This window comes from Symphalangus syndactylus, chromosome X, assembly GCF_028878055.3.
Source record: "Symphalangus syndactylus isolate Jambi chromosome X, NHGRI_mSymSyn1-v2.1_pri, whole genome shotgun sequence".
Lineage (NCBI taxonomy): Eukaryota > Metazoa > Chordata > Mammalia > Primates > Hylobatidae > Symphalangus > Symphalangus syndactylus.
In genome coordinates, this window is record NC_072447.2 from 122371586 (window position 1) to 122394845 (window position 23260).

General features: G+C 43.2%; 1 long non-coding RNA gene across 2 annotated transcripts in view; it reads left to right on the forward strand.

Moving 5' to 3' along the window:
* The window catches only part of LOC129476069 (uncharacterized), a 95657-nt gene that overhangs the window by 12161 nt on the left and 60236 nt on the right, over nucleotides 1-23260 (forward strand). For both annotated transcript variants that reach the window (XR_010119671.1, XR_010119672.1), the window contains exon 6: nucleotides 3288-3379. This is a non-coding gene — a long non-coding RNA (uncharacterized lncRNA). The remainder of the gene's footprint in view (nucleotides 1-3287; nucleotides 3380-23260) is intronic.

Sequence of the window (23260 nt, forward strand, 5' to 3'; positions counted from 1 at the left end):
ACAAGTGTGATCAAATCAGTATGTATGGAGCCTAGCAGAAGATGGGATCAATTTAACAGGAGGGAACAGTAACGGGAAAAGGCAGGGTAGTAAGACTTTATAGAGGAGGGAAATGCTGAGCTTTGCATCTGTGGGTTGACAGTCCTGGGATATTAATGTCAAGTACACATTGAAATCCGTTTTGTGGTTCATCAGAGATGAGTTTTATAACAGATTTCTCCCATCAGATTTTCTTTTTTGTTTGTTTGTTTTTGTTTCACTGAAAGCATTTACCTGGAAGATTTTCTTAATAAGGCCACTTAACAAGAGGCTTCCAGACGGTGATGATCTCTGTCCTCACTCGGCAGCATGGTGACTGTACTGCCGTGCGGCTCCTCCATCTCACCTTGACTTTTGAGAGATCTGGCTGGTTTTAGGAGCACTGTTACTGGATTCAACATTGCATCTAGACTTGAGAATTCTTTGTTCACATCTGGTTTAAAAAAGAATGTTTCAATGGCTTCTGTCTGTCCTGTTTGCTTGGAAACAGAAACAGGGCTAATTGTTTTATGGAACCCTCAATCTGCTATTTGAATGAATTTTATGATAAATGCATATAACCAAGACCAGTATTGATATTGCCTTCTAGTTTGGGGGCCTAAGAAAAATTTTAATCCTTTTCAGAAAATATGGAATTGTCATGTCAATAAATCTTGTCCAATGCCTAAAAAAAAAAGCCTAACCCTAGCTGGGTGCGGTGGCTCACGCCTGTATTCCCAGCACTTTGGGAGGCTGAGGTGGGTGGATCACGAGGTCAGGAGTTCAAGACCAGCCTGGCCAAGATGGTGAAACCCCGTATCTACTAAAAATACAAAAAAAAAAAAATTAGCCAGGAGTGGTGGTGGGCACTTGTAATCCCAGCTACTCAGGAGGCTGAGGCAGAGAATTGCTTGAACCCGGGAGGCGGAGGTGGCAGTGAGCTGAGATCACGCCACTGCACTCCAGCCTGGGCGACAGAGTGAGACTCCGTCTCAAAAAAAAAAGCCTCACCCTGCCTTTTGAATCCCAGAGAGCCTGTTCTGGGCCAACAATGCACCACCAGGCTTTCCCAAGTGCGCCAAACCTAGTTTTGAATAGTTTTCCTTGGGCAAAGCTCCTCTTTCCTTTTGAACTTCAGCCAGAGGGCCCTCACAGGCAGAAGACTAAATTTCAGATGCTTCTGTCTTGCCCTCTCCCTCCCTCTCAATAAATTTTCTGAAAAAGTTGGCATTTAGATTCTTCTTTTCCCACCCTAACAATCAGGCAGGAAAGAAGTAGAGAATAGCATATGTTGTAAGAAAAGGCTGGTGCCCCTTTCTAGCTCATCCTTTTAATAGAGGCCTCTTAGAGATGGTGGGACTGGAGCTACAATTAAATTTTTGAGATCAAAGACAGGGTGCAGATAGATGAAAATCTTAATGTCTTTTGTCTCTCAAAAAACCAATAAAGCCATCGAAGCTTGTCTAGTTCCCCCAAGTAGTTAATGAGAACAATAGAATTTTGAGTTCCTGGTGTTCCTTTGGAGCTGATTTTGGCAGATGACAAGAAGTTTGTAAAAGAGCTTATTATTCGAGTAGAGCTTTGGCTGCCTGACTTTTAAGGTTGATTATTTGTTTTGCATGTTGTATAACAGGAGTGTTGGGCAATGCTCAGAAGAGGTTTTTGGGGTCAGAGATGTAAGGACTTCTCTGACTGTCTTCTCCCAACAGAACCAGATTCCAGCTGTGGAGCAAGAGGCAAGCTTGTACACAGGACCAAAGCCATGGCTTTTGTATAGCCCCTTACCACCAGACAGGCCTTTTCGTTGGTTCCTTTAGGGGGAGAATATATCAAAATTTCTATCAAATCAGTAACTCAAGGAAAATATTTCTCTGTGTATCTAATTTCTCAAACTTTCATTGGTGATGTGACCTGCTTTTTAAAGAAACATTTTTAAAGACACAATTTGGTCTTTTGCAATAAACAGTTGTATATGGGGTCCCTGTCAGCTCAGTAAGCAGATGCTCTGAAAGGTAGAGCCTTCAACTGGTTATAGTGAAAAACAGCTAAGAGAGGTCTTCCCTCATTGGTGAAGAGTGCCAAGTGGAAGTTGTCCCAGCCCTTTTGTTTTCAAGGTTTAAAGTGTTGTGCTTCCTGGCCAGGTGCAGTGGCTCACACCTGTAATCCCAGAGCTTTGGGAGGCTGAGGCAGGTGGATCACTTGAGGTCAGGAGTTTGAGACCAGCCTGGACAACATGGCAAAACCCTGTCTCCACCAAAAATACAAAAAAAAAATTAGCCAGGCGTGGTGGTGCACGCCTGTAATCCCAGCTACTGGGGAGGCTAAGGCAGGAGAATCTCTTGAGCCCGGGGGACGGAGGTTGCAGTGAATGGAGATCGTGCCACTGCACTCCAGTCTGGGTGACAGAGTGAGACTCTGTCTCAAAAAATAAAAATAAAAAAAAATGAAGTGTTGTGCTTCCTATCTTATGCTGGACCTGCTGGCTCACTGAGAGATAGAGAGAGGCAAATATTAGACATTTTGGAGACAGTGAATGAAGGATGTTCCTCTCCCTCCTATTCTAAACTTTAAAAGTACACTGAGCCAGAGCCTACAAGAAATTGAGATTTTTTTTTTTTTGAGATGGAATCTTGCTACGTCGCCAAAGCTGGACTTGAATTTCAAACAATCCTCCTGCTTCAGCCTCCCAAGTAGCTGGGACTACAGGTGTTTGCCACTATCAGGTGGCTTTCATAAACAGAAACTTAGTTGTGTCTTTTTTGTTTTTTAATGGGAACCTAATATATGAGGGAGTTCTGTGTATAAAGGCTATAAGCTAGCATTTGTGTCCAGTGCCATCAGTAAAATGGGAAGTAGCAGAAGGAGATGATAGGTACCTAGGAAGAGATTTCATGAGCTATTCAATAAATTTTGGATGCTTTTTGATATTTGGAAGATGTGTGTCCTTAGGAGAGATGGCCTCTACACTTGAAGTTACTAATTCATGGCAAACCATTCTCCTTCAAAGACAAAGTTTTGTTGAAGAGAGTCTTGGGAAACATGAAATCTGATCATCCTGGTAGAGTTTGTGTCTCTAAAAGGAACTATACATTGTGGGTGTGAATAGCTTAATTTCTTGCACTAAAGTCTCTGGCACCCTAAATGAAACACTGCTTTGGTGCCTATATTAATCACGATAGGCTACACTGATACAGTGACAAATAGCAGAGGTTTATTTGTTGCTCACATAATGTTTGATATAGACTGGTTGGCCCTCTTCTGTCTTGTAGCTATACCATCTGGAAAAGATGACTTCTAAGGACACTGTAGCAAAGAAAAAGAGAACTGGAAGCCCATGTGCCTTAATCGCCTCATCTTAGAGGTAACACAGAACTTCTGCATACACTTCATTGGCAGGAACTAATCACCTAGCCCCAATTTAACCACAAGGAAGACTGGGATATGTAGAGGCATACCTAGTAGATTTCATGTCTATTAACAGTCTCTGCTATACCCCCTCAGTACCAACTGACCACTAACTTCCCACCCCACTCACCAGGAATGTATAGCTGCTGATGATTTTCGAATTCGGTAAGAGACTGGATTGTGAATATCAGACCATCTCTTCAGTCTAACAGACAGTGCTTGTTTTACCTAAGGCGAGGAGACAGCACAGGCAGTACTCACTTGTTTGTCAGTTACAGTCCTTTTCCCTTCCCTCTCTCATTACTCACCATGAAACACACATTGTCCCTTCTACTTCTGTCCCAAGCGTCACACTCATAAGAACATAAGAAGTGCCCCCAGATCAAACAAGAGTGCTTGAATAGAAAGTGAGATATTTCTTCTTTATGAGGTTGACATTACAAGGCTGAGGCAGGCTGTGCCTAATTATGTAGGCACCCTAATGTCTCATGGTTATGTCACCATAAATTAATTAGTGATTAACCCTCTAACAAGGCTAAGTGAACAGAATTCTCCAGTGTCCTGACAGAAGGAAAGTTAATGTGGTCTTTCTCCCAGGAGGAGGATAACCAGTGGTGCCTTTTCCAGATTTCTCACTAGAAGTAAAGACCAAATTTCCAGAAGGAACCTGAGAGATAAAAAGTGGTTGGCTGCTCCTGACCTGACTCATAGTGTTTAACTGAACCATACCACTAGGGTGTACTAGTGTGTGTGTATGTACATGCATATACACATGCACACACACATTCACACACAATCCTATGGTATTTGGTGACTTTGGATGCCCAGCTCTTGCAACAATTTCCTGCTGTCATTCTTTTCCCTTTGAATCTCAGGGGTGAGCAAACTAAAGAAATACTATCATCTTGCTGCTTTTAGTATCTTCCACAGAAAAGGAGTGGCTGGAGTCAGTGTAGATCAACCCAAGCAGTACAAATCTGCCAGAATTGCAGCTCAGCTTCCTTACCTCCAGCATGTGTACCTTTCTGAAGGGTAGGCCCTTAAGCCAGACATAAGTAAGTTATCCACTCTGTGCATAACTGACTTGGCTTAGAAGCATGAAAGGGGCAGATATGTAAGATGGGTAAAGAAGGGCTGCATCTGAAATAGGGCCATGATGATTAGCTCTCTCTTTCCTTCCTTTGGCTTCATTGCTGTATTCCATGTGGGTCTTGATATCTTGAAACTGGATGAGATACCCAAATAGTCAGTCCCTGAATATAAATCATTTCCTTGTACAGAATCACTGCCAAACTCAGTATAGTTAAAAGATTTTTAACACCCAGCTGCAGCATTCACTCTGGTTGGAATTGGCCATTTAAATTTATTTCACATATGTAAGTATCATATCCTTTATAATGCATTCTTAATTGTTGCTCAGTTCTTCCAGATTGAATTCCTTTAAAAAAATTCCTTATGTAATCTTTTAATTCTAGTTGGAAAACATCACTTGACAGTTGCTGTTTATACAGGCATGCCTCGTTTTATTGTGCCTGGCTTTATTGTACTTTGCAGATACTGTGTTTTTCACAAATGGAAGGTTTGTGGCAACCCTGCGTTAAGCAAGTCTGTTGGCACCATTTTCTCAACAGCATGTGCTAACTTTGTCTCTGTCTCACATTTTGGTAATTCTCTCAGTGTTTCAAACTTTTTCATTATGATCACATCTGTTATGTGGAGCTGTGATCAGTGATCTTTGATGTTACCATTATAATTGTTTTGGGGTGCCACAACTGTGCCCAGATAAGACAGTGAACTTAATTGGTAAATGTTTTATGTGTTCAGACTGTTCCGCTGACTGGCCTTTCTCCAAACTCTCTCCCTCTCCTTGGGCCTCCCTATTCCCTGAAATACAACAATATTGATATTAAGCCAATTAATAACCCTACAATGATTTCCAAGTGTTTAAGTGAAAGGAAAAGACATATATCTTTCACCTTAAATCAAAAGCTAGAAATGGCCGGGTGTGGTGACTCACGCCTGTAATCCCAGCACTTTGGGAGGCCAAGGTGGGCGGATCACAAGGTCAGGAGATCGAGACCATCCTGGCTAACACGGTGAAACCCTGTCTCTACTAAAAAATACAAAAAATTAGCTGGGTGTAGTGGCGGGCACCTGTAGTCCCAGCTACATGGGAGGCTGAGGCAGGAGAATGGCGCGAACCCGGGAGGCAGAGCTTGCAGTGAGCCGAGATCGTGCCACTGCATTCCAGCCTGGGTGACAGAGCGAGACTCAGTCTCAAAAAAAAAAAAAAAAAAAAAATGCTAGAAATGACTAAGCTAAGCTAAGTGAGGAAGGCACGTCAAAAGCCCAGCGAGGCCTCTTGTGCCAGTTAGCCAAGTTGTGAATGCAAAGGAAAAGCTCTTGAAGGAAATTAAAGTGCCATTCCAATGAGCGTGTGGATGATAAGAAAGCAAACAGTCTGATTGCCGATATGGAGAAAGTTTTAGTGATCTGGATAGAAGATCAAATGTTTTCTTAAGCCACGATATTCCCTTAAACCAAAGCCTGCCTAATCCAGAGCTAGACCCTAACTCTATTCAATTCTATGAAGGCTGAGAGAGATGAGGAAGCTGCAGAAGAAAAGTGTGAAGCTAGCAGAGGTTGGTTCATGAGGTTTAAGGAAAGAAGCTGTCTCCACAACACGAAAGTGCAAAGAGCAGCAAGTGCTGATGGAGAAGCTGCAGCAAGTTATCCAGAAGATTAACTAAGATCATTGATAAGAGTAGCTGCACTAAACAACAGATTTTCCATGTAGACAAAACAGCCTTATATTAGAAGAAGATGGCATCTAGGATTTTTTTTTTTTTTTGAGACAGAGTCTCGCTGTGTCGCCCAGGCTGGAGTACAGTGGGGCGGTCTCAGCTCACTGCAACCTCTGCTTCCTGGGTTCAAGCAATTCTCCCTGAGTCAGCCTCCCGAGTAGCTGGGATTACAGGTGCCTGCCACCACGCCCAGCTAATTTTTGTATTTTTTAGTAGAGATGGGGTTTCGCCATGTTGGTCAGGCTGGTCTTGAGCTCCTGACCTCAAGTGATCTGCCTGCCTCGGCCTCCCAAAGTGCTGGGATTACAGGCTTGAGCCACCGTGCCCAGCCAGCATCTAGGATTTTAATAGCTGGAGAGGAGAAGTCAGTGCTTGGCTTCAAAGCTTCAAAGGACAGGCTGACTCTCTTGTTAGGAGCTAATGCAGCTGGTGACTTTAAATTGAAGCCAATATTCATTTATCATTCTGAAAATTCTAGGGTCCTTAAGAATTATGCCAAATTCGGCCGGGCGCGGTGGCTCACGCTTGTAATCCCAGCACTTTGGGAGGCCGAGGCGGGCAGATCACGAGGTCAGGAGATCGAGACCACAGTGAAACCCCGTCTCTACTAAAAATACAAAAAAAAAACATTAGCCGGGCGTGGTGGCGGGCGCCTGTAGTCCCAGCTACTCGGAGAGGCTGAGGCAGGAGAATGGCGGAAACCCGGGAGGCGGGGCTTGCAGTGAGCCGAGATTGCACCACTGCACTCCAGCCTGGGCAACAGAGCGAGATTCCGTCTCAAAAAAAAAAAAAAAAAAAAAAAAAAGAGTTATGCCAAATTCTGCTTGTGTTCTATAAATGGAACAACAAAGCCTGGATGACAGCACATCTGTTTACAGAATGGTTTTCTGAACATGTTTAGCCCACTGTTGAGACCAGAAAAAAAGATTCCTTTCAAAATATTACTGCTCATTAACAATGCACTTAGTCACCCAAGAGCTCTGATGGCTATGTACAAGGAGATTAATGTTGTTTTCATGTCTGCTAACACAACATCCATTCTGTAGCAGATGGATTAAGGAGTAATTTAGACTTTCAAGTCCTGTTTTTTTAAAAAAATACATTTTGTAAGGCTGCCATAGAGCTATTCCTTTGATAGATCTGGGCAAAGGAAATTGAAAACCTTCTGGAAAGGATTCACCATTCTAAATGCAATTAAGAACACTCATGGTTAATAGGAGGAGGTCAAAATACCAACATGGACTGTAATCCCAGCACTTTTGGAGGCCAAGGCGGGTGGATCACTTTAGGTCAGGAATTCAAGACCAGCCTGGCCAACATGCTGAAATCCTGTCTCTACTAAAAATATAAAAAAAAATTAGCCAGGTGTGGTGGTGGGCGCTTGTAATCCCAGTTACTTGGGAGGCTGAGGCAGGAGAATCTCTTGAACCCAGAAGGTGGAGGTTGCAGTGATCCAAGATTGTGCCACTGCACTCTAGCCTGGGCAACGGAGTGAGACTCCATCTCAAAAAACAAAACAAAACAAAACAAACAAACAAAAAATCAGACAAAAAAAACCCAACATTAACAGGAGTTGGGAAGAAGTTTGATATGGTTCAGATCTGTGTCCCCACCCAAATCTCATGTCGAATTGTAATTCCCAGTGTTGGGGCTGGGGCCTGGAGGAAGGTGGTTGGATAACAGGGGTGGTTTCTCATGGCTTAACACCATCCCCCTTAGTTGCCGTCATCACATACTTGTGAGATCTGGTTGCTTAAAAGTGTGTATCACCTCCTCCCCGCTCTCTTTCTCCTACTCTGGCCATGTGAAATTACTTGCTCTTCCTTTGCCTTCTGCCATGATTGGAAGCTTCCTGAGACCTCCCCAGAGGCTGATGCTGCCATGCTTCCTGTACAGCCTGCAGTACTGTGAGCCAAATAAACCTCTTTTCTTTATGTATTACCCAGTCTCAGGCATTTCTTTATAGCAATGCAAGAATGGACTAATACAAAGTTGATTCCAACCTTCATGGATGACTTTGAGGGGTTCAAGGCTTCAGTGGAGGAAGTCACTGCAGATGAGGTGGAAATAGCAAGAGAACTAGAATTAGAAGTGAAGCCTGAAGATATGATTGAATTGCTGCAATCTCATGATAAAACTTGAACAGATGAGGTATTGCTTCTTATGGATGAGCAAAGAAAGTGGATTTTTGAGATGGAATTTACTCCTGGTGAAGATGCTGTGAACATTGTTGAAATGACAACAAAGGATTTAGAATATGGCATAAACTTAGTTGATAAAGCAGTGGCAGGGTTTGAGAGGACTGACTCCAATTTTGAAAGAAGTTTCACTGTGGGTAAAATGCTATCAAATAGCATTGCATGCTATAAATAAATCTTTTGGGCCAGGTGCGGTGGCTCACGCCTGTAATCCCAACATTTTGGGAGGCCAAGGTGGGCGGATCACGAGGTCAAGAGATTGAGACCATCCTGGCTAACATGGTGAAACCCCATCTCTATTAAAAATACAAAAAAATTAGCTGGGCATGGTGGCGCATGCCTGTAGTCCCAGCTGAGGCAGGAGAATCACTTAAACCCGGGAGATGGAGGCTACGGTGAGCCAAGGTTGTGCCATTGCACTCTAACCTAGTGACAGAGCAAGACTCTGTCTAAAAATAAATAAATAAATAAATAAATAATCTTTTGGGCCAGTCGTGGTGACTCATGCCTGTAATCCTAGCACTTTGGGAGGCTGAGACGGGCAGATTACCTGAGCTCAGGAGTTCCAGACCAGCCTGGGCAACACAGCGAAACCCCATCTCTACTAAAATACAAAAATCGGCTGGGCGTGGTGGCGGGTGCCTGTAATCCCAGCTATTCAGGAGGCTGAGGCATGAGAATTGCATGAACCCAGGAGGCGGAAGTTGCAGAGAGCTGAGACCTTGCCACTGTACTCCAGACTGTCTAAAAAAAAAACTCTGTCTAAAAAAAAAAGAAAAAGAAAGAAAGAAGGAAGGAAAGAAGAAAGAAAGAGAGAAGAAAGAAAGAAAGAAACAGAGAGAGAGAGAGAGAGAAAGAAAGAAAGAAAGAAAGAAAGAAAGAAAGAAAGAAAGATAGATAGATCTTTTGGAAAGGAAGAGTTAATTGATGTGGCAAACCTCACTGTTGTCTTATTTTAAGAAATTGCCCCAGCCACCCTAACCTTCAGCAACCACCACCCTGATCAGGCAGGAGCCATCAACATCAAGTCAAGACCTCCCACCAGCAAAAAGATTATGACTTGCTGAAGGCTCAGATGATCATTAGTATTTTTTAGCAATAAAGTATCTTAAATTAAGGCATGTTTATTGTTTTTATAGGCACAATGCTATTGCACAATTAGTACACTATAGTATAGTGTAAACATGACTTTTATATGCACTGGGAAACCAAAAAAATTGTGTGACTCACTTTATTACGATATTCACTTTATTACAGTGGTCTGGAACCCAACCCACAATACCTTCAAGGTATGCCTGTATTTCCCCTTCCTTTCCCAGTAACAAAATTTTAATTCTTCAATTTCACATTTTCCTGTCTTCCTCTTCCTATTTTGATCTCTGCTGTTGGTTGCCACTTTCTTTGCTAAGTTTCCTTCCCTTTCCCAACATCAAATCCTAAGTTTTATTCCCTTTTCTGTATATTTAATTTCAGTTATTTTGTGCAATTTCTAGCACAACTTTTAAGTGACTGAAGATATATAACTCTGAGCCAGTTAGAATCCCTTAGACTTATGTGATCCTTCCAAGGAGTTCAAAGTAATTCACCTTAAAAATTAAACTATTCCACTGTAGTACTTCATTTATCATCTCCAGATATCTGGAGACTAGGTAGGGGCGACTTTTACCCTTCCTATTTTAAGAATGGACAAATCGAGATTCTGAGATGATAAATAACTTTTCCATCATCATTATCCTGCTGTTTCTTTGATGTCCAGACCAAAGTAATGAAATGATGACCTGTGAATTCTGCATTATTACCTCCTTCCTTGATTAAAAATGACACTGGGACAGGCTGAGGGAGACTGCTGTGCATTGTATGGGGGTGAATAATCTGGCAGAGGCAGAGCTCTGTAGTTAGGCATCCCTAAAAGGCAGGGGACCCCAGCATCTAAACAATCCTCCTTTGATATCCTGTGTCTGGCTGGGCCTTTGGCATCTAGCCCAGCGCTCCCAGCAGAACACTGTGGTAATCCCTGCCTACAGAGTATGGGGATGTAGTGAGCATTTAGCTGCCAAGAATGTTATAGACAACAGAGATAGAGAAGTTTCAAGTGTTCCTTCCTAGAGCAGCAAGTGACAGCTTAGAATGGGAGGGAGAATGGCCTTCTCTATAGCTTACCAAATGGGTTAGTGACTGTGAAAGTGGTTTCTAAGTAGTAAAAACATGGAACACATGATGGTTATTGCTGTGACATTATAAATTGCCTGTGTTGTCTTTCCCCCAAGGTTTGTAAGGAAGACCACAGAGATCTCAAGTATTGCTACAATCGTGAGCTTAGCCTCCTGAGTAGCTGGGATTACAGGTGCCCGCCACCACGTCTAGCTAATTTTTGTATTTTTAGTAGAGACAGGGTTCTGTCATGTTGGCCAGTCTGGTCTCGAACTCCTGACCTCAGGTGATCCACCAGCCTCGGCCACCCAAAGTGCTGGGAGTACAGGCGTGAGCCGCCGCGCCCAACCAAAATCACATATTCAATTTCCTCAACACTTACAGTTCCCCTAGGCACAATGCAGAGATTCTCCTCTGTGGAGGTTAGAGCAAATTCCCCAGGCTAGTGTTACCCCTGCTTTGTCAGCACTTATTTCATTTTCTGAAAGAAGAATCTGGCGTGGCTTCATCTTTATTCCTAATTGTTCTTCCCAATTTTCTGTCATTCAAAGCCTTCTGAGTTCTAGGGAATTGAGTGGAGGACAGGGGAGCTTGAGGCATGGCCTGATCCCTGGCTTATATTCCACAGCATGGCATTTATCCCCAGGTCGGGCCTCTGGCACCCTCTGCTCTCTGAAAATCTGCTCCAAATCTGGATGGAAGAAACAGTCGCAAACTCCGTCAAACACACAGAGGTAGCCTTACAGCATTAAAGGTCTGTTATTCTCCAGACATTTTCTAGTGCCTTGTTTATAAGGTAGCTCTAAAGAGTCCTGTAATCTGGTTACCTAGCTGCACAGATTAGAAGCAACAGGCAGATATATTGCAGTGGGGGAGGGAGGGAAGAAGCTCAGACAAACTGATGGAGGAAGTGCCTGCTGAAGGCGTGAAACCCTGGGAGGAGACAGGAAAACAAAATATCATAACGTAATGAAGGATGTGATTGTGATTACCCTGAGTAAGCTGGAAAAAGGTTTGAGTGGGCTGGGAAATCTGGCAAACATGTTATATAAACATGTGTATTTCACACATCATGAAAATACTGTTTAAAATTTCTGGCATTTAAGGGATAAGGTTCCCAGCCGGGCGCAGTGGCTCACGCTTGTAATCCCAGCACTTTAGGAGGCCGAGGCGGGCGGATCCCGAGGTCAGGAGATCGAGACCACGGTGAAACCCTGTCTCTACTAAAAATACAAAAAATTAGCAGGGCGTGGTGGCGGGCGCCTGTAGTCCCAGCTACTCGGAGAGGCTGAGGCAGGAGAATGGCGTGAACCCGCGAGGCGGAGCTTGCAGTGAGCCGAGATTGCGCCACTGCACTCCAGCCTGGGCGACAGAGCGAGACTCCGTCTCAAAAAAAAAAAAAAAAAAAGGGGATAAGTTTCCCTTATCTATACAAATCCAATTATTTCTAAGTCTGCCATAACTCACCTAAACCAGAATTATGAGTATTTCCTATAGTGACAATATAATGCTTTTTTATAGTAAGGATTTGAAGCCCTGTTTTTGTGAGTGTGATTCAGGCACTGCTTGAGAATGTGATTGGAATGCTGAATTCATTCATTCCCTGATTTGATACTCATATAGAAGCGTTAGCCAGGTCCGGTGGCTCACGCCTGTAATCCTAGCACTTTGGAAGGCCGAGGTGGGTGGATTGCCTGTGCTCAGGAGTTTGAGACCAGCCTGGGCAACATGGTGAAACTCCGTCTTAACTAAAATACAAAAAATTAGCTGGGTGTGGTGGCGCTCGCCTGTAGTCCCAGCTACTCAGGAGGCTGAGGCACGAGAATAACTTGACCCTGAGAGGCAGAGAGGTTGCAGTGAGCCAAGATCACGCCACTGCACTCCAGCCTGGGTGACACAGCAAAACTCTGAGTCCAAAAAAACAAAAAAAAAAAGTGTCACATTCCAGCCTTCATACAAGGCTCTCTCAACTGCCCTTAGGCTTTTCCTCACATTTCTTTCATTGGCCCAGGAGTTGCTTTTGATCCTCCATGGAAGCCTGAGCTGTGGGAGACTGCATCTCAGGACTGGAGGTCCCAAACAGGAAGTGACTTCAATCTTCAGGAAAGTCACTGCCTGGTTGTCACCTGGATTCACATTCAGTGTACCGATGAACTAACTAGCCCAGTGCATTTGTCACTGCTTCTGAGTCAAGCCTGGGCAGGGCACAGAGGCTGGTGTACAGATTCTACCTTGTGATCTGTCCTGTTTGCAAGGCCATAAGCTTTCTGACCAGCTGCTGTGAACTGGCAGGTGCTGGGTGGGAGGTGATGCTGGTTGTGCCAGAGCTTTCTGGTGCTGTCATATGCTTCTACAATTACCTCCCTTCTTTTGCTTGCAGATTCATAGTTTGGCCACACATCTTTGCCAGCAGGGAGGTCTGTTTTATTCACTCTTCTCATTGACCCTCCCCCCACCCCCACTCCATGACAGAGAGTATGATTGACTTGGCTCAAAGCAAAGATGCAGCAAGGCTGCAGAGCCCATAAAGCAGTCAGAAACATGTCTCACTTAGCCCTTGTAATTGTGATGTCTTGGCTTGGCCTTTTGCCACCCTTCCCTGTTCTGGTCCTTAACATGCTTCACCGAGGGGTAGTTGCTAATTGGGAAATTTAGTGCATCCTTCTTTGAGGATGATTGTTACGGCTATAGAACTACAAAATAGGACACTAAAATGTGGTGGAGCACTGGACTTAGAATCAGGAAGCCTGGTCCTGATTCTAATCATATTCTGGTCCTGGGTCAGCTGTGGATTGCTGTGTGATCTTGGACAAATCTCTTCCTCATCTGCTGGAGGGGCAAGGGGACGGTGGTTATACTAGTCAGTCTCTGAGATCTAAGCATTAAATCTTCCATTTTCTTTCCTGTTCATACAGACAGAAATGTTTTGGTTCATTTCCTAGAATGTCTTCTCTTTTTCTCTGTATCCATGTCTCCTTTCACCAGAACCTCTCTTTTGGTGAAGCAGTTATTCATCTATTTCATTTTAAAGCTGCCCTGGGAATATGGAAAGATTGTATAGAGGTGCCTAGGTTCTAGGAGTTTTATTTTGAAACCGATGTATGGAATTCAAGATTAATAGAGTTATTGTAGTCCCATCTGGAATTTTAATCACTGAATCACAGGGAGAGCAGCCAAGCCAACCATCCATGATGCAGTTAGATTTGGAACTAGACATCTCAGCCTCAGTTCTCTCCTGCAAGTGACTGGGGTGGGAGCAGAAGGAATATGCTATCCCATCACCTCCCATCATTAGCACTGCCCAGAAAAAGCAGGGGAGAGACTGAAAAGGGTGTGGTAGCAAACTTGGACAAGGATACCAGACAAGTGGCAGACTTTATGAAATGCCCACTGTTTGGCAAATGAGCCAGGCATTGTGGAGCAGGGAGACTAAGGACAACTTTCTACAAACAAACCCTGCCTGTTCTTGCTTTTGGGCCTATATCAAGTTTTCTCCAATTGGCATGCCCTCCTTTTCCTCCTAGCTTATTCAAAGTCCTACCCACCCAGCAAACTCCACCTCTTCTGTTTAAGTTCAGCAGACCTTTATTGAGGACCACCCAATGACCCAGCCCTCCTTTAAGGATACAAAGATGAATAAAAACTTAGTGCCTGGCCTTGGGCTGAGAGTAATGTATTGTCCTGCCTGGGTCACTGTTGTCTCATGTATGTTTCTTTTTCCTCTGCAGCTAAACTATAAGCTCTTGGAGGGCAAATTGTGTTTTGAGGGTTCCCGCAATCACCCCAAGTTGGGTGATTTACTAGAAAGACTCATAAGACTCAATAGCAGGTTTTACTTACAGCTAGGGTTTATTGCACCAAAGGATACAGAACAAAAACTGCAGGAAAAATATACATTGAGTAGGCATGGGTTTTCAAGTCCTTTCTTATCCATGGCTGCACAGGAGCACCTAACAAATTAACAGCAAGCTACAGGGACACCTGTGAAATGTCTCTGTCTAGGAAAGCCCACCCAAGTCTCAGAGTCTCTGAGGCTTTTGCAAAATGACACTCAGGAGCCCAACATCAAAACCAGGTACATCATGAATCTTGCAAAAACAATCCAGAGAAGTCCTGACAAGTAGATACAGTATACCTCATTGCTCTGGATGTATAAAATGACATCAAGACTTCATCAATTGGTGACATAAAGAACATCTGAGGGCTGTATTCCCAGAGGTAGACCTAGGGGCAATCATAATTCTAGGCTCCCCTGAAGACGTGCAAGGACTGATCAATTAGAGCTTCTGTGTTAACCCTTTCTTCAACGCTGTGTCTTACACATTTCATACATCCCCTCAGAGTGCTTAGCACAGACAGGTCCTCTTCTCTAAGCCCAAGACTCATATATTTCACTATCTCTTCTCATGTTCATTCCTATAGACATTAGCACCTCAACATGTACAAATATGAACTAGATTTCCCCCCTTACCCCACTCTTCTCCATCTCAGTAACTGTCAACATCATTCACTCTGTTGCTCAAGCCCCCAAATCTTTGTGTTTTCCTTTTGATTCTCCTCTCCCCCTCACCTCCCACAACCAATCAGGAATTTCTTTTGACTCTAACTTTGAAGTATATCCCAAATGTGATCTCTCATCCTCTCAGCCACCCTAGTGTAAACCATCATCATCTTTCATCTGGACCACTTGCCTCCTAAATGTTTCAATTTGTTTCCTCTGTAGCCTGTTCTCCACTCACCACCAAGAGTGATCCTTCAAAATGTACATCAGACTATGTCGCTTCTGGCTACTCACAACCTGCAATTGTTTGTTAATATGCTTGGAATAAAACTGAAACATTTTACTCTCTTGCTCACTTATTGTGCTCTAGCCTGAGACCCAGTGAATGAGTATGTTTCCTTCTCACATGACATTCCTTCTTCCAGGACTGTTCTTCCTCTAACGCTTTAAATGCCTGGATCCTTTTCCTTTAAGTGTCACCTTCACTATCAGCCCCTCATGGAGACTTTTTCTGATTACCCTATGTAAGGTAGCCCTGCTCCTCTGCTCACCTGAAATCATAATTGTTTATTTGTTTATGTATTTGTTGTCACTCTACACTGATTAGACTATAAACTCATGAGAGAAGACCTTTGTCTCTCATTCATAATGATATCTTCAGCGCCTAGCACTATGCCAAATTTAGAGTAGGCTTCCAATAAATATTTGTTAATGAATATAATAGGTTATTAATAAATATATTTGATTACTTAAAAGTGATGAACTGGCCTCTGCCCTTAAAAGGTTTATGTTCTACTGAAGAGTTGAGTAGGAAAGAAACTCAAAATAGATGGAAAACTTTTCTGTGTTGTCCAGGATCCAACATAGGACATATCAGCATTCTGAACAGCAGAAACCAACAAGCAACAGAGGGACCACATCAAACAGCTGGAATCTATCCAGCTCAGCATTCTCTCTGGCAGGGGTTTCTGGGGGCTGTTTGAAGAGAGATACAAGAAGCTTGGAAATTCCATGTGGAAAGCAAGGATCGTGGAGAGTTGATGTCTTCTTTAGGGTAGTGGCAGTGGAGTTTTTGCCAGCGAAGCACCCACAGTATGGCTGTACCTTGTTTCTGGCCTCTTCAGGGCCTCACTTTATGGGTCTCCAGAGATCCTGTGGGTGGTCTAATATTGTTTAATAAATTTCTTTCTGCTTAAACTAGTCAGAGTGGATTTTGCAGTTTGCAATTAAGAACTCAGGCCTATCTAACAGGTTGAAAAACAAGGTTGAACTTCAGAATAATGACTTGTAACTGACATCTAACTTTGATAGAAAGTGTTAAAATTATACTGATGTTGGAGGCATTACTTCAAAACTGAACCAAAACATATAACCATATAAAAATGACATGCTAAGTTTGAGACAAAGCAATTTATTTAGTCACATCCATGGGAAAAATTGTATGTTTTCATGTGTCTGTAAAGCACTATTGTCAAAAATGAGCATTTTTAAGCATTTACTTCTTTAAGTTGATTGCTATTATAATCTGGTGTAATTTTTATTACAAGTATATCAGCAACTAAATGAAAAACACTTAAAATATTTTTAAAAGGCAAAACTAAACTATTACGTTTAAGGTTGCAACCTGAGTGATAAAACTATAATGAAATCAAGGAAGAGAGGAAGAGATTTCCATAAAAGTCAGCGTAGTGGTTAATTTTAGGATTGGGATGGGACATGTGCCAGGCTTCTAAGGTAGCTAGCAAAGTTCAATTTCTTGACCTAGAAGTAAATATCTAAAAGTGTATTTACTTTATAATACTCTATTAAGATATGCATTTTTCTATTATTATATCTTGCAGTTAAAATGGTTAAAAATATGTATATCAACTACTCAAATGTGAATTATTTTTATGGAAATGTCCCCTGTATGTTTTCATTTCAGGATCCCTGAGGACTTTCTTATGGATTTTTGTCTGTGGGAACTTGTGAATTACTGTTTGAGCTTAACAGGAGAGTTAACTTAAAATGTTTATTGTCCCTTATGACTGGGCATGGTGGCTCACGCCTGTCATCCCAGCACTTTGGGAGGCAGAAGCGGGCCGATCATCTGAGGACAGGAGTTGGAGACAAGCCTGGCCAACATGCTGAAACCCTGTCTCTACTAAAAATACAAAAATTAGCCAGGTGTGGTGGTGCACACCTGTAATCCCAGCTACTCGGGAGGCTGAGGCGAGAGAATCGCTTGAACCCGGGAGGCAGAGGTTGCAGTGAGCTGAGATCACATCACTGCACTCCAGCCTGAGTGACAGAGTGAGACCCCATCTCAAAAAAAAAAAATTTATTATCCCTTATAATCAAAGTTATGCAAATGAAAACAAGACACCATTATTCCCCACTGAACTGTCAAAGATGTTTTAAAAAGTGTTATTACTCAGTGTTGGTGAAAGTATGGAAAAATGGATACTTATATATGCCTTGATGGCAGAAATGTAAATGACTAGAATCTTTTTTTTTTTTTTTTGACAGAGGCTTGGCCTGTCACCCAGACTGGAGTGCAGTGGTGCAATCTTGGATCACTGCAACCTCCGTCTCCCGAGTTCAAACGATTCTCTTGCCTCAGCCTCCCGAGCAGCTGGCATTACAGATGCCTGCCACCATTCCCAGCTAATTTTTGTATTTTTTTTCAGTAGAGATGGGGGTTTCACCATGTTGGCCAGACTGGTCTCGAACTCCTGACCTCAGGTGATTTACCCGCCTCGGCCTCCCAAAGTGCTGGGATTACAGGTGTGAGGCACTGCACCTGACCGACTACAACCTTTTCATAAAGCCATTTTGAAGTCTGTAACAAGGGCCTAAAAATGCTCCTTTTTTTTTTTTCTTTTGAGACGGAGTCTTGCTCTGTCACCAGGCTGGAGTGCAGTGGCACAATCTCGGCTCACTGCAACCTCTGCCTCCTGGGTTCAAGTGATTCTCCTGCCTCAGCCTCCCAAGTAGCTGGGACTACAGGCGTGCACCACCAAGGCCAGCTAATTTTTGTATTTTTAGTAGAGACAGGGTTTCACCATGTTGGCCAGGATGGTCTCAATCTCTTGACCTCGTGATCTGCCCACCTCAGCTTCCCAAAGTGCTGGAATTACAAGTGTGAGCCACTGCGCCTGGGCCCAAAATGCTCATTTTTAGGAAACTTTAACCCAGTAAACTCAATCCTAGGAAATTTATCTTAAGGAAATAGAGGTGTACAAGAAAATATATGTACAGGGATGTTTCTTGCAGTAGTTTTGTAATAGTGAAATTTTGGAAACAACATAAATGTTTAACCCTAGGGAAATGGTACAGCCACAAAACAAAATATTATACAGCCATCAATATGAGTAGTTTTGAATGTATACACATAGAATATAATAATGATGGTGATGGCCAACATTTATTGATCACTCAATATTTGCCAGGGGCTATGAAACCTCTTTACATGAATTCTCTCGTCCTTGAGATAATACTGTGAGGTGAGTACTATGATTATTCTCATTTTGTAAATAACAAAACTGAGACTCAGAAAGTTTAAGTAACTTGCCCAAGGTAAGTAAGCAATAGAGTCAAGGCTAAATACTCCAAATTTACATAAAGGCTGTTAACCATAGTAATCTTTAAGTGATGGGATTATAGTGATTTTTGTTTTCTGCTTTATATTTTATTTATTTATTTATTTTGAGACAGCGTTGCTCTGTCGCCCAGGCTGGAGTGCAGTGGCATGATCTTGGCTCACTGAACCCCCACCTTCCAGGTTCAAGCAACCCTCCCACCTCAACCTCCTGAGTAGCTGGTACTACAGGTGTGCGCCACCACACCTGGCTAAATTTTGTGTTTTTACTAGAGATGGGGTTTCGCCATGTTGGCCAGGCTGGTCTTGAACTCCTGAACTCAAGTGACCCACCCACCTCAGCCTCCCAAAGTGTTGGGATTACAAGTGTGAGCCATGGTGCCTGGCCTCTACTTTATATTTCTCTTTATGCTTATAATTTTTTATTTTTTTAATTGATAAATGATAATTCCATATATCTATGGGGTACAGTGTGATGTTTTGTTTGATGCATGAATATATTGTGAAATGATCAAATCATGGTAATTAGCATACTCATCACCTCAAACATGTATCATTTTTGGGGGTTGAGAGAGGATTTAGAATCCCCTCTTTTAGTTATTTTGAAAAATCTTAATTTTATAAAATAACCACTTATTACTTTTGTAATCAGAAAAAAAAAATAGCTCTTTCCAGATATTCTTGCCACACAGAGATGCACTGACTTCTGGGTAAAGTGTCCTGGGATGAGGGTAGGGCCAAGGGTCTTGAGGCAGGAAATAATACAAAATATTCTGTCACCCAGGCTAGAGTGCAGTGGTGCTATCTCAGCTCACTGCAACCTCCACCTCCCAGGTTCAAGCAATTCTCCTGCCGCAGCCTTCCAAGTAGCTGGGATTACAGACATGTGCCACAACGCCAGGCTAATTTTTTGTATTTTTTGTAGAGACTGGGTTTCACCGTGTTAGCCAGGATGGTCTCAATTTCCTAACCTCGTGATCCACCTGGCCTCGGCCTCCCAAAGTGCTGGGATTACAGGAGTGAGCCACCACGGCCAGCCTGTTTATTTTTTTTTATTTTTTTGAGACAGAGTCTCACTCTGTCGCCCAGGCTGGAGTGCAGTGACACGATCTCGGCTCACTGCAACCTGTACCTCCTGGTTCAAGTGATCCTCCCACCTCAGCCTCCTGAGTAGCTGGGATTACAAGCACTCGCCACCACACCCGGCTAATTTTTGTAGTTTTAGTAGAGACGGGGTTTCGCCATGTTGGCCAGGATGGTCGTGAACTCCTGACCTCAGGCGATCCGCCCGCCTCGGCCTCCCAAAGTGCTGGGATTATAGGCGTGAGCCACTGTGCCTGGCACAAAATAGTTTTCTTGTGCTCAGCTTCCCCTTCTCTGTGAATAGTCCAGTTTTTTCCTAAGAACATTACCTCCCAACTACACACTAGAAACGTGGCTGCCTTGGTTTGGACTCTTGCTTCGGAGCAAGTAGAATCTTGCTGAGGAAGGGAATGGCATGTGGGGCAGTGACAAAGGGCAGGAACTACCTGCTTTCTGAATTTCCTACTAAATTTCCTACTTAACGCCCTGCATTTCACACTGTCCCCCTCATAGCTGTGGGTTATGCATCAGGAGTTCTGATTTGGTGCCTCTTGTTTATTTCTCTGCCACCTCTGCCTCCAGACCCAGGGTCAGGAAGCCTTCTTTTGGCTCTGGCTGGGCAGCCACCTTGGTTAGTCCAGAAGGACTCGTGGCTACCAGAGGGTCATCATAGCTTGGTACTGTTCCATCGTATGTCAGCTACTCCACCTTTCACCTGATCACAACCAGTCTTTTCCCAAACTTGGATCTTTTGAGGAAAGGTGAGACAAGAAAATGTAGCAGACTCCACGTGAACCCTTCTCTAGACCTAGGAAAACTTATTCAATACTCCTGCTTACTAAGAGCTAATCAGTATATGAAAGAAAGACACTCAGGAAGTTTGCCTGAAGGTTAACTCAGAGACCTGGGAGTGAAACCTAGCTCTCCTGCTTCCTAGGCCCCTCTGTGCCATCTATTTTTAGCCAAGCTGCCCTGAGCCTTGTCCATCTTGTCTGAAAGCCAAAGTAGGCACACAGTTTGCTCATAAACATTCCTGTGCTTGCTAGCTCATGCTAGCCAACCATTTAGATGTTGGTTTTAAAACTGCGAGCCTTCCCTTGTACCTACCTCCTAAGGCCTGCAAAGAATACACACCAAGGGATCAACAGCCTGAGTTTTTCCCGAAGCAAGTGACCTCAGTCAAATGCCCTCAATTGAGAGGCGTGTCTATTACTCGTTCATCTTGGCACAGGGTGCAGCAAATGACTCCCTCTCAGAGCCACTGTTCCTGGTCACAGTTCTTTGAGTGTGCTGACCTACTTTCTCCCCTTCACAGGAAAAACAGAAACCAGTAAATGTCTCCAGTGAGTAATCTTGCTTTCAGGAGCACTGACTCTGTGTTTTGGACTCTTGTCCTTTCCCTGCTCCATTATCACTCTGCTATAACCATAAGAAAATGGTTCATGGCTGAACTAGAACTCTGTTTGTTGTTTACTGTCCCCATTCTGTAGCTGGGTTTTCAGAGCAACTATGGCCCACATATCACAGGGATGGGGGCAGAGCCCTCCCTGCCTTTCCTTTCCCTATTACAATTCATTGCTAAATAGCATAATGTGGACTAAAGTTGCTTCTGCACAAGAATGTTGGGAATCAACAAAGTATCTCTGGTTTTGGCCACACATGCTATGTGACTGGTAGCATTATGGACTGAGAGGCATTCAGCTTGAGACTCCTGACTTAACTTACTATACACCTTTGGAGTGGGCCTCCAAGAAGAGTCAGGTGGCTCAATTCAGTTGCCTTGACAAGCAGAACCTCATTACTGAGCGTGTACAGGTGACTCTCAAATACCCACACTGAGATTCTCTGTGGCTAATGGATTATTTTAGTCTGTCCTTACCCTTCACAGTCTTCATGCTATTGCCCACTCCCTCCAGCCATCATCTGGAAGCAACTTGGAAATATATGCTCATTTTAATGTCAGTCTGGGAAAAGTTAACTAGAGGAATAAATCTACTGGGGTTCAGAGGCCGGGTGTTGACAGGACATATAATGTATTCCAGAGTGCCTTTTGGATTATCTGCTGGTTTTAATAACCTGGCATGTCTGTTCTCCATGACCATGGATAACTGAGTATATCTTATTTTGCTCCCCTATCCCTGGGCACTGTGTCTCCTTTCTTCCTCACTTGTCCTTGTGTGTACAACAGATTATAACCAGCTTGCCTTCTAGAATCCTGTCAAATTTCTTTTATATCGAATGTGCTGGCCAGGTGTGGCAGCTCACTCCTGTAATCCCGGCACTTTGGAAGGCCGAGGTAGGAGGATCACTTGAGCCCAGGAGTTAGAGACCAGCCTGGGCAGCATAGCGAGACTTCATCTCTACAAAAAAAAAAAAATTTAAATAGCCAGGCATGATGGCACATGCCTGTAGTCCCAGCTACTCGGGAAGCTCAGGTGGGAGGACTGCTTGAGCCTGGGAGATTGAGACTGCAGTGAGCTGTGATCATGTCACTGCACAACAGCATGGACAACAAAGCAAGACCCTGGCTCAACAAACCGGAAGTGCTAACATGGGCTTTTAAAAAGGTTCCAAGTCCTTTTCACCAGCTCCAAAGTCATATTCAAAGTCTGGGCAACATGGCAAAACTCATCTCTACAAAAAATACAAAAAAATAGCCGGCCATGGTGGCACACACCTGTAGTCCCAGCTACCTGGGAGTGTAAAGTGGGAGGATCACTTGAGCCTGGGAGAGGGAGGTTGCAGTGAGCTGAGATTGTGCCACTGCACTCCAACCTGGGTGACAGAGTGAGACCCTGTCTCAAAATAAATAAATAAATAAATAAATAAATAAATAAATAAAATCAATATACATTAGGAAGCAATGATTTTTTTTTTAAAGCAAGTTGTAGACAGATGTATACTGGATGATACTGTTTTTCCCAACTTGGATAGAAATTAATACACAAACAAGAGTATCTTTTGTTTGAGGATAGGTATATATGTAGCAAAACACAGACTGAAAGACTAAGCCTAATTCATGATAAGTCATTTCAACCACTTCGTATCGTTCCATCATGTAAACATACCCTGATTATTTATATATTATCCTTTTGATGGACATCAGCTTATTTCCAATTTTTGTATTTTGCAAGCTGTGCTGCAATGTACATCCTTTTATGTGTCTCCCAGTGCATATGTGCAAAAAGTTTCCCTAGACCAATGAATACCTAGAATTAGAATTGTTGGGTCCTGTAGTATGCTTACTTTCAACTTTACAAAATATTGCTAAATTATTTTCCAAAGTTGTTGTACCAGCTGGGCACAGTGGTTCACAACTGTAATCCCAGCACTTTAGGAGGCCAAGGTGAGAGGATGACTTGAAGCTAGGAGTTTGAGACCTGCCTGGACTACACAGCAAGACCCCATCTCAATTAAAAAGATAATACAAATATATATATAAAGAAAAAAATCGTATTGTAGTCATAGTGGCCACAAGAGGCTGCACTTCAGCAACTAGCTGATCTCAGGCCAGCTGGGC